Source organism: Lactuca virosa, chromosome 8 (assembly GCF_052849685.1).
Source record: "Lactuca virosa cultivar CGN04683 chromosome 8, Lactuca_virosa_CGN04683_v6, whole genome shotgun sequence".
NCBI classification, from domain to species: Eukaryota; Viridiplantae; Streptophyta; class Magnoliopsida; order Asterales; family Asteraceae; genus Lactuca; species Lactuca virosa.
The window spans coordinates 250,286,006-250,296,541 of record NC_136433.1 but is presented as its reverse complement, the minus strand read 5'-3'; positions in this window follow the sequence as shown (position 1 = coordinate 250,296,541).

Genomic DNA, 10,536 nt, shown 5'->3' with positions numbered 1-10,536 from the left:
TATTATGTATAAGACAAGTCAGTCAAATCGCTAGTACGCCTCATTCACGAAACCATACTATAAAGGGTGGGAGGGTATAAGGAAACGGACTATAAAATGACTGTCATTGGGTGTGCACTCTCACCCACCGCTTCCTTGTATGGTGGGGGGTCGTTAGCCGAACGGATTTGATAGGACATAACCTCTTAAAAACATAATGCTATTAAAGTAATCGAATATTTTATATAAATCCTAGCTCTAGTTACTTTAGGAAAAATGTGAAATTGTATGCTAATCCATGAAAACGCACATCACTCTTTATATGTCGTTAGTGGAGTATGTGTGGCTAACCGACACACTAACTTAGGACTATAAAGTTGAGGTGATGGACAAATCAAAAATTATCATTATTGATGGAGAGTGTATGGTTAACCAACACATCAATTCGAGATGATAAATGACCTTGAGGTTGTCAAACAGGTTGGCATGGTTATTCGCATCTTAATTGTGATCCTCAACATCCCAGTCACAATTGGTAAGTGCATAATCAAGATTAAACATGTCATTGATAAGATTCAATGAATCTCATAAGATCTAGGAGTTTCATGTGATTGAAATTGGTGAAATGTTCTACCTACCTAAAATAGATTGGAATTTGATTTCGGCATCCATTTTCAAAGTTCGAATCGAACATATTGATCCTAGCCTTAATTGAATTATGGGTTAATAATTAAGGATTATAATAAACTAACTTGAATTCTCTTTTCTCCCAATTTTAGATGTCAAATCAAGAGAATAATGATATTCCTCGTTCTTATGGAAATGTTTTTCCTTAATCTTTTGAGATGATCTTCCACTTTCAAGCCAAGGTGAAAATGTCTTCCCTTCCTTAGGAAATGGTAGAAGTATACACCGTCTCTCTTTAACTCTTCCACCTCCTCCTCCTCCTGTAACTCTCCCAACGTTACGAGTTGAAAGATATGAAACAACTCAAGCCCTTTTGGCATGTAAACATGAAGATGGAAATTTTGTGTGTGCACACGTTCTGAAAATGAAGTCGTACATTAATAAATTGGATATGATGGGTGTCGTATTTCCAAGGGAGCAAGCCATTGATTTGGTTCTTATCTCGGTTCCTAAGTCATATGGTCATTTCATTGAGAACTTTCTTAAGAGGAATCTCAATGTGACCCTAATATCTATGACCCAAATATTGGTAGTTGCTAAGGCAGAAATGCTTAAGAACACATCTAAAGCAGAGATGCTTATAGGGTCTGATTCCAAGGTTTCCATGGACATTGACAATGGTGACATTGGTAATCCAGAAAAGATTTCTCTTCCCAATGGAAACGGATCGTCTAAGGTCAAACCATTTGATCGTATGTTTAAGAGAAAGGCTTGTTCTGGGATCGTTCCATGTGTTAAACCCAAATAGTCCATTTTTTCTACTGCCCATTGAAGGGACATTGGTTGCAAAACTGCCCTAAGTACCTGAAGGATCTCAGAGATGGTGAAGTCAATTCATATGACTCTACTTCAGGTACACCCACTATCTAACTCCATTGTTTTATAAGTTTCTATTCTTAGACACTTAATACATAATGTGATGATCACATTTTGATAGTATTTCATGATCAAAAAGAAAAAGGAAGCTTAAGTGAAGTGAGCTAAATCCGATCGTGGGAAATGGACTTTGGTCACATGGTTCGATGGTCAGAATTTGGAGCTACTACCAGGGAGTTAGAATAATTTAATAGATTGCTATTACTCTTCGGAGATATCTAGAAATATAGTTTTCATTTTATGCATTGTAAGGACATGTTCCAATTTTCTTTTTAGTAATAAAATGAAGTTGCCTTATTTATATATCTCCTTGCAATGGCTTTTATGAAAGTGATGGTTATATTTCTAATAATAGCAATGTTAATAGTGGATATTGATTCTTCTATAATGTGTTTGTGGCATTATCATTTTTGACCAATTGAAAAGGAATCTCATCACCAAGTTTCAATTAGACAAAAACTTGGAGTCGTGCAATTCGAATTGCATGATGCATGAGAATCTTGTTCATTGGAAAATTATGACTAATTCGTTGTTCACATGTTTATGTGATGCAAGTAAAGGACTAATGGATCTAGTATATGTTAATATGGACTCTTCAGATCCAACACAATGGGCGATGACTCTATTCGTCATGATTTATTGACGCTTCAGTGAATTTGTTTTTGTTTATAAGATTAAGTAGAATTCTAATACTTTTGAAAATTTCAAAGAGTAGCAGAACAAAAAAAAGAATCTATCAAGCAGAATGATAAAAGATTCTACAATCTTAAAAGAAAGGATAATGCTTTAGTATCATGTTTTATGGTAATCTTAGTAATTGTGGAATTGTATCATAATTAATCCTCAAATAACATCTTAGTGCAATTGTGTGACTAAGAAGAGGAACCGAACATTGTTATAAATGGTTCGATCATAAGATGAGTCATACTTTGTTCCTAATCAAAGTTTTAGAGCCATGCTCTAGTAACTTTGAATCATATCTTGAAACTCATTTCAAAAACCAATAAGGATAACAACACCTCGTAATATGTGGAGTAATAATGTTTTCTTACTCTAACACATTTGGAATTGAAGTTGTGATGTTTTCATTGATCGAGAAAAAAAAGATAAATTAAGACATATTCTATGAAGTGTTTTCTTGTCGGAAATCCACACAAACTTTTAAATATTTGTTTTAGCTCATCAAGGAATCTTTCTTGAGAGAAAAACTCATATGTCAAGAAGTCAGTAGGATTCGTATTGATCTTGAGAGTTTGAAGAGTCAACTAACAATGATCCTTTTAGTTATCACTAGCATGTGACCTAAGGTTGATAACCTGTTGTGTTTATTGACACATTCTAATTTCTGTGCACTTCTAGTTGATTTGGCAATGCCTATGAGTTATATATTTTTCATTTAAATATAAAAGGCTAACAACATTGGTCAGTGAAAGTACATTGATCAATATGGGTGAGTTGCTAACAACATGGAAGCACTGATGGGCCTTTGAGCTGCCATAAGGCAAGAAGTCTAGATCAAGTGAAGTTCAGTCCATGAAGGAGGACTAAATGTGATTTTAGTTTGTCCTAAACCTTGACTGTAGGTTGAAAAGTAAAGTTCTACATGGATAGGAACATATGCACCTTCGAATCTAGGTCACAAAAGGTTTCGCTCTAATTCATAAAAATGATTATGAGGAAACACTTTTGTTGATAGATTTTAATGATCTGATGAAGATCAATACGAATATTGTTTGTATTAATTGCATTCTCAAATTCATAATATGATTACATCATCACTCTTCATATTTCACATTGAGGAATGGCAAGGAATTGTTTAAACTTTCAGGTGATATGTTTATCACATCTTGAAAGGGTTTGAATATATACACTATCCGAATAAATTGCATAAGCTTAAGAAGCCTAATTAGAGGCTTGATGAAGCATCACGAAATAGGAATCTATACTTCCATGAGAAAGACAAAAGGTATTGATTTCTAGAAGTCCAATTGATTTCTGAGTACATGTCAAAGTTAGTGGGAGCATAATTGTTATGCCCGGTATTGCATGTTGACAATAATATCGATAGGTAACAATGTCTCTAATTTGCAAGTTGCAAAAGTTAGGAACTGTTATGCTATAGAGGACATAAGGGAGAGGGCACTCATATTTCATTTTGAATCTAAAGGTTTAGATTGTATAGAACTTAGTCAACGGCATACCAAGTTGAAATGTTTCGACATTGGGTATTATATATATGGAAATATTATAGCAAGGAATTGAACAAATATTTGATCCTTGTAATAATGAGTCGAGTCTCATATGCTTCGGATATAGGATCGATTACATATGCTATAATATTCGATTATTCTATTTTTCTTAGCATTGTGTGAAAAGGATTAGAATTACATGTGACTGAAGTTGTCAAACAACTATCAAGAACATGTGAGATTTTATTGAAGAATTGGTTACTTGTGAATTGTTGGAAGTATGATACTGTTTGGAAAGGACCATAGTGACATGTTTTTGATTGAGATGATTCTTGATCAGAATTGATGGTCATATGGGATATGTAAATGTTTCCATAATGCGTGATGTTTTCAAAATCTACATGTGAGTTAGACACTTTAATGCAAAGAAGTGTTCAAGGAGTGTACCTTGAATTTGAGACTTCTTAAAAATGGAATTGTTTTGAGTAACAAGTTCAAGTGGAACATTCTGTAATGTCGAAGGCTTGGTCTATGTGACTTAAGAACCTTAACATAACAAAAAGATAATGCATGTAAAGATGAAATTCGACTACATCTTAGATGGTGATAAGAATTTGGAATCGTGAATTGAGGGTCGTTGGAAGTAACGTCCAGTCGATCTGTTTATAAAGGAAGGACCATCGAGAGGCATAGTATGCATGTCAATGACATGGCATGACTATTGTTATCTAATTCAAGTGGTTAGTTGATTACATGAAACATTATATAATTAATAAATTCATTTTTTGGTGACTAAATGGGTATAATACCATAGCTAATTAATTTATTATTAGACAAAACTTCAAAAATGGTCCCTGTGGTTTCACAAAATCTGAAGTTTGGTCCCTAATTTACCAAAACCTCATGGATGCTCCCTGTGGTTTCAAAACTTTTAATGTTTAGTCCTTCCGCCTAACTCCGTCAGCTTTCAACCGTTAAGTGAGGGGCATTTTCGTCATTTCAATACCCAGGGACCATTTATGAGGTTTTCTCTATTTTAATATATATATATATATATATATATATATATATATATATATATATATATATATATATAATTATTTAATTAAAGGGCCCCACTCTCTCTCTCTCTCTCTCTCTCTCTCTCTCTCCAAATCGAATAATCAATCAAAGGAAGGAAATGAAAGCGAAAAATGAATACGATCGAAACAAATGTGCGCCTCCGGTGGTTCATCTTTTGTGAAAAATGGAAGAGGAAACTAGAGGCTCAATCAGAGGGATCCGTGGAGGGATTTAATCGCAAAGAGGAGGTAGCACCTCCATTGCTCAGTTGGTCCGAAGAAAAGAGAATGGACGAAGCAGCGAGGCTTCTCTCTTTCTACCTCAGAAAGGAATGCGAAAGCTGAGAGGAAAAGTGGTCTGATGGGGCGACACAATCGGCAGTAGCAGGTGAGGGTTTTGTTCTGGCTTTCTGGGGAATCAGTGAAAAAAAGGGAAAACAAGATGGGTTGTTGCCCTGTGATTTCGCAGGAGAATCTCAACTGAAACTCGATGGATGAAGTAGGATATGGCGAGGGATTTGCTTGGGATTCGAAAACAGAAGGAAACATGAGGGAATTCGGAGGTTCTCGGCTACCTTTCTTCTCTGGTGAACAAAACTTACTACCTTGTCCGAACTGGCGAAACAAATCACAAGTCGTCTTCTTCACTACTGTTACATAATCATTCACAGGAGGTTTACAAAATCGAACTAAACAAAGTATAGGTGAAACAAAGCATAATTTGAATCAAATGTTGTCTGTTGTCATGTACCAATTTAGTCAATGGGTGGTGCAGAGCAGGTAAGAACTGGTCAGATAACTCATGCACACGATGTGTTTGTTGAAATGCTTAAGCATAAATCAAACCTAGTGCATATAAAGATTTTTTACTTAGCCAAGAAATCATTTTCCTGACTGATTTAAACTTAGTTCCACTGTTTTTGTTACTGTAATCATGGATTCATATAAATATTTTTGGAGATGATGTTTCGTCATTCTCTTCTTGATGAACATTCTTTTGCTGATGAACTTGTAATCGTGGGTTTAAACAAAGATTCATTATGTTAAATCGGTGGCTTTATGAAGGCCTGTCAAGTGTGTATGTGTGTGAAAGATGCAGGTGAACACAAAGAAGAAGACCATAGGGGAAGAGAGAGAGAGAGAGAGAGAGAGAGAGAGAGAGAGAGAGAGAGAAAGGGTGGGGCCCTTTAATTAAATAATTATTTTTTTCTTTTTTTTTAAATAGAGAAAACCTCATAGATGGTCCCTGGGTATTGAAATGACAAAAATGCCCCTCACTTAACGGTAGAAAGCTGACGGAGTTAGGCGGAATGACTAAACATTAAAAGTTTTGAAACCACAGGGACCATCCGTGAGGTTTTTGTAAATTAGGGACCAAACTTCAGATTTTGTGAAACCACAGGGACCATTTTTGAAGTTTTGTCTTATTATTATGTTTCATTTTGCATGTTTTACTTTCCCGGGTAATTTTGATATTATTCAAAATTCCACGGTCATTCATCCTTTTGGAAGTAAGTAGTGAAGTAAGACTGTCATGAATTGATTGTAGATTGTCGATTGAGGTTAAGTCATTGTAATTGAAATTGCTGCAATATTCATCGGTATTTTGAAAAATGGGATTTTAAGTATTGGATAAACCCACGCTTAAAGATTACTTCATATATTCAATCACAAGTAATTCTAAGACGATAATACCTTATATTCTTAAACCATAGATATATAGTTCAAATTTTATAGATCAGTTATGCATTGGTTTGCTCAAACACATCTCGTAACTGGATGTTATAAAGGGTTATTGCATGTGTGATTTGACATGTAAATTGTATGACTATATAGTCATTGTAATTCGTTCCTTTTGCCTGAATAATGAGAAGCGATATTTGTGGGCCCCTAGTAGATTTGAGTTGATCTATGAAAAACCAGGCACCTAGTCTAAACTAAATTGATGCGTTTAATTTTGTAGTACAAAATTCGATCACAAATTAGGAAATTGGGAAACAGAACAAATGAACATGAGGTTGATCATTTAATTCATGACTCATTTCATACGATATCTTGTAGAACGAAGGAATATCTTATCACTTATCTCAGGGCCAATGTTTCATTTGAATCAGAGTTCGACAGTGGCTTTGGAAAGAACTCTTTGCGGTTTAATTCAAGGTTTATACTTGCAATTGTAGTTCCACACTTATCCAAATGGGAGACTGTTAGATTAAGGTGTCTAAGACAATAATGAAATTGGTATGTTCTTGACTTAAAAGAAAAGTCATTTTTAGGTTGCCCTCAAAACTAATATTTAGATAGAATGACTTTTAGAGGAAGAGGCTGATTTGTTAATTTATTATATGATTTATAAATTAATTAGAAATTGAAATAAATGATTTATTAATATATTTAATGATTAATATATTAATTGGAAAGTGAAATAATTAATCTGAAATTAAACAGAAATGAATTGGAATTAATTTCGGGATTAATTGGATTAATTAAAAGTGTAAGGATTAAAGTTGTATTTATTCAATAGTTGAACAAGAAGGTATTCCATAACCTCCCAACCCCTTGAATGAAATTAAGGAGAGTTTTAGGGTTTTTGGATTAATATTCCTTATGCATATTAGGAAACTACATAATTCCGGATTTGAAATAGTATTATTTTATTTCAAATTAGGGTTTTCCTATCAGCTGTAAATAAGGTCCGTTGGCATCATATTTCATACACAAAAGATACGCTCTGAAGAGCCGAAACTCTCCTCTAGCCTCCTCTCTCCCCAAGTCTTCTTGCTACTAGGGTTTTGGGTACAAACCATTAGAGACATTAGATTTCTGGTGCTTGCTTTTCTAAGGCATTTGAATAAAGGAATTGGTGTGATTATTTGCTACAATAATCAAAAAGGTATGTAACCCTAGATCTATATGAATTTCGATTTCTATAGCTTTCTCTTAGGGTTTTTTAATATTCATAGTTTATTCTTATCAATAGAGAAAACATAGATCCTTTCTAAGTTGCATGTGAACTTAAGGGTTTAAGTGTTTTTCCGCCACATGAAATTTTTTTGTAATCTAGAAAACCCACCACAACGGTCATCTTATAAGTCATTTTCGTATACATCTTTTATAGTGTCACTTCATGAATGAGATATAATCTTGATTTGACTAACTTAGTATTTTACATATAGTATCATAACTCATATATATATATATATATATATATATATATATATATATATATATATATATATATATATATATAACAGTGTATTTTAAAACATTTTAATAATACAAGGTTTAGATTTAATTAACTTAATTAATTTTTAATTAACTAATATTTTAAATAAATTTAGATTTAATATTTATCTTTTAAATAAACATTTAATTAATTGAATTAAATCTTTTATGAGTTAAGTGATTATCTTAATTAGACTTTTAATTAATTAATGTTAATCCATTTATTTACTTCCTCAATTTTCAAATCATGGTTATCCAATTATCTAGATTAAAGGTTTTGATTTTAATCAATTAAAATAACAATCAAGGTCTAGTAATTATCCTATCATTTGAAAATGCAAGTAAATCCTGAAGCCCTACTGTAGCTAAAAGCGCGTCGTGCATATGGCTAGGCACGTCGCACCCTGTGATTGACAAGTTTTTTTTAGCTCTTTAGGTATTCCTTTCCAATTTCATAATATGCACAAATAATAGAAAATCCTAGGCTCTAATACCCATGATGGGTTTTCTAGGTTACTACAAAAAGCTTTGTACAACGGAATTTTACATAAACACTTATGAGTACATGCAACCTAGAATATTATGATATTTTCTCTAGTTATAGCTACACACTTTATGAAACAAACTCTAACCGATCTAAATCGAAAATCACATGAGTTAGAAAACATACCTTTTGAAACAATCAAATGATGCAAACAACTCTCTTGAAAACCTTCTTGGGAAGCTAGCTCCAATAATATGGTAGCCTCTAATGTGTCACAATTAAAACCTAGGAAACCCTAGGATCGAAAATTAGAGAGACAAAGGAGAAAGAATTTTTAAATTCACAATGATAACAAGGGTTTTTGAAGCCTTGAATATGTCCCTATTTATAGTTGGAGGAAACCGTAATTTGAATATTAAAATACTAATATTTTAACTTGACTCAAATTACTTTCCTTATTAGTAGATGGATGATTCAAAAAACCCTAAGGAGGCTCCTTAAAACCGTCCACCTCTAGCGAGGTTCTAGAATTTTCTCACTTGCTCAGCTGTTGAAAAATTGCAATTTAATCCTTATACCCTTAATTAATTTAATTAATCCAAAATTAATTTCCAGCTAATTCTTAATTAATTATTTACTATTTCTAATTAATATATTAATCATATAATATATTAATAAACATTTTATCTCTCTCTTAATATATCAATCGTAGCTATTTCTTAGTTATCAGGGCAACCCAAAAAGGACTTTACTTTTATTCACTAAGTTTATACCAATTTAACTAAGACCTTAGACACCTTAATCCAACAACATTTTATAGCACTAAGAAATCTCATAACAATCTTTGTGAAAATACATGTACGTCTTGTCTTGTCTTTGCCTTTCCCTTTGTATTTGTATCGACCCTTTTTACTCAAAGAACCTTTTTCTTTTTCTTTGGATATTGACTCCAAACCGATAGCCCTTCGGTTTGATAAATGCTTGAATCTTTAGATAAAAATGGTTGTTTCATTTTTTTTTACTTTGAGTATAAGGCTTGATAGATTTCATTCAAAGTATGGGTGTCGTGACTATAAACTGTGGTGCAACGGATGTCGGAGTCTGAGTTTGGAAGAAAGCATAAAAGTATCAAAGGTCTTCCTCATCGTATTTTATCTCCATAGTAGCTAAGTCAGATATGATGTTTTTGAAGTTAAATATGTGGGTAAATAAGTTCAAATGAATCTTACGTGTGAGATCCCTCTTCACAAGAATCGATTAAAGGTTTGACCATAAAGCAACTACAATGTCTTCTTGAAGTATGTTTTTGTGTAGGTAAAGTTGGACTTCAGCGACGCTTTATGATTATTCTTATTCTCATCGGAGGCCAAGTAGCTTAAGTTTTCCCTCCAGACAAATACAATGTATCATCATAATTAACCTGATCCTAAATAGATCTCATCTTCATTTGCCAGAGAAAACCTAAAAACCTGGTGTCACAATCGAAAAACATAACAACATACCTTATGGAAACCATGTAAGAAATCGAAATATAATTTGTAAAAAGCTATGAGAAAAATGACAATAAGGCTGCAGGTTTATATGTTAGATAAATTTTGTAATTAGAAAAGTCCTATAAAGATTGATTAAATAGATTTAATATTGTGTAGATAGTGGGAGAAAATCGACTATGGAAAACCCTTATAGGGTTTATAAAAGTTGATTACGGTTAAGAGGGAATTTGACTATGAATAAGCTTTGTAAGGGTACAAAAAAAGTCGACTATGTGGGTATTGATTTTAGGATTATAGTATCTTATACAACTTGTTGTAATATGATGAGCACAAAGAACACAACCGATAACACATGAAATTTGAGGGTAAACTTAAAACCGAAAACCACAAGACACCATTATTAATTTCGATAACATACGAGTGTTACAAAGGCTTCTTGATCAACAATGCCATTGGCGAAAGAAGAAAATACGATAGAATGAATAAGAAAATGGATTCTATAGGCCTATATATAACCAACTAACTAGAATCCTAAAAACACT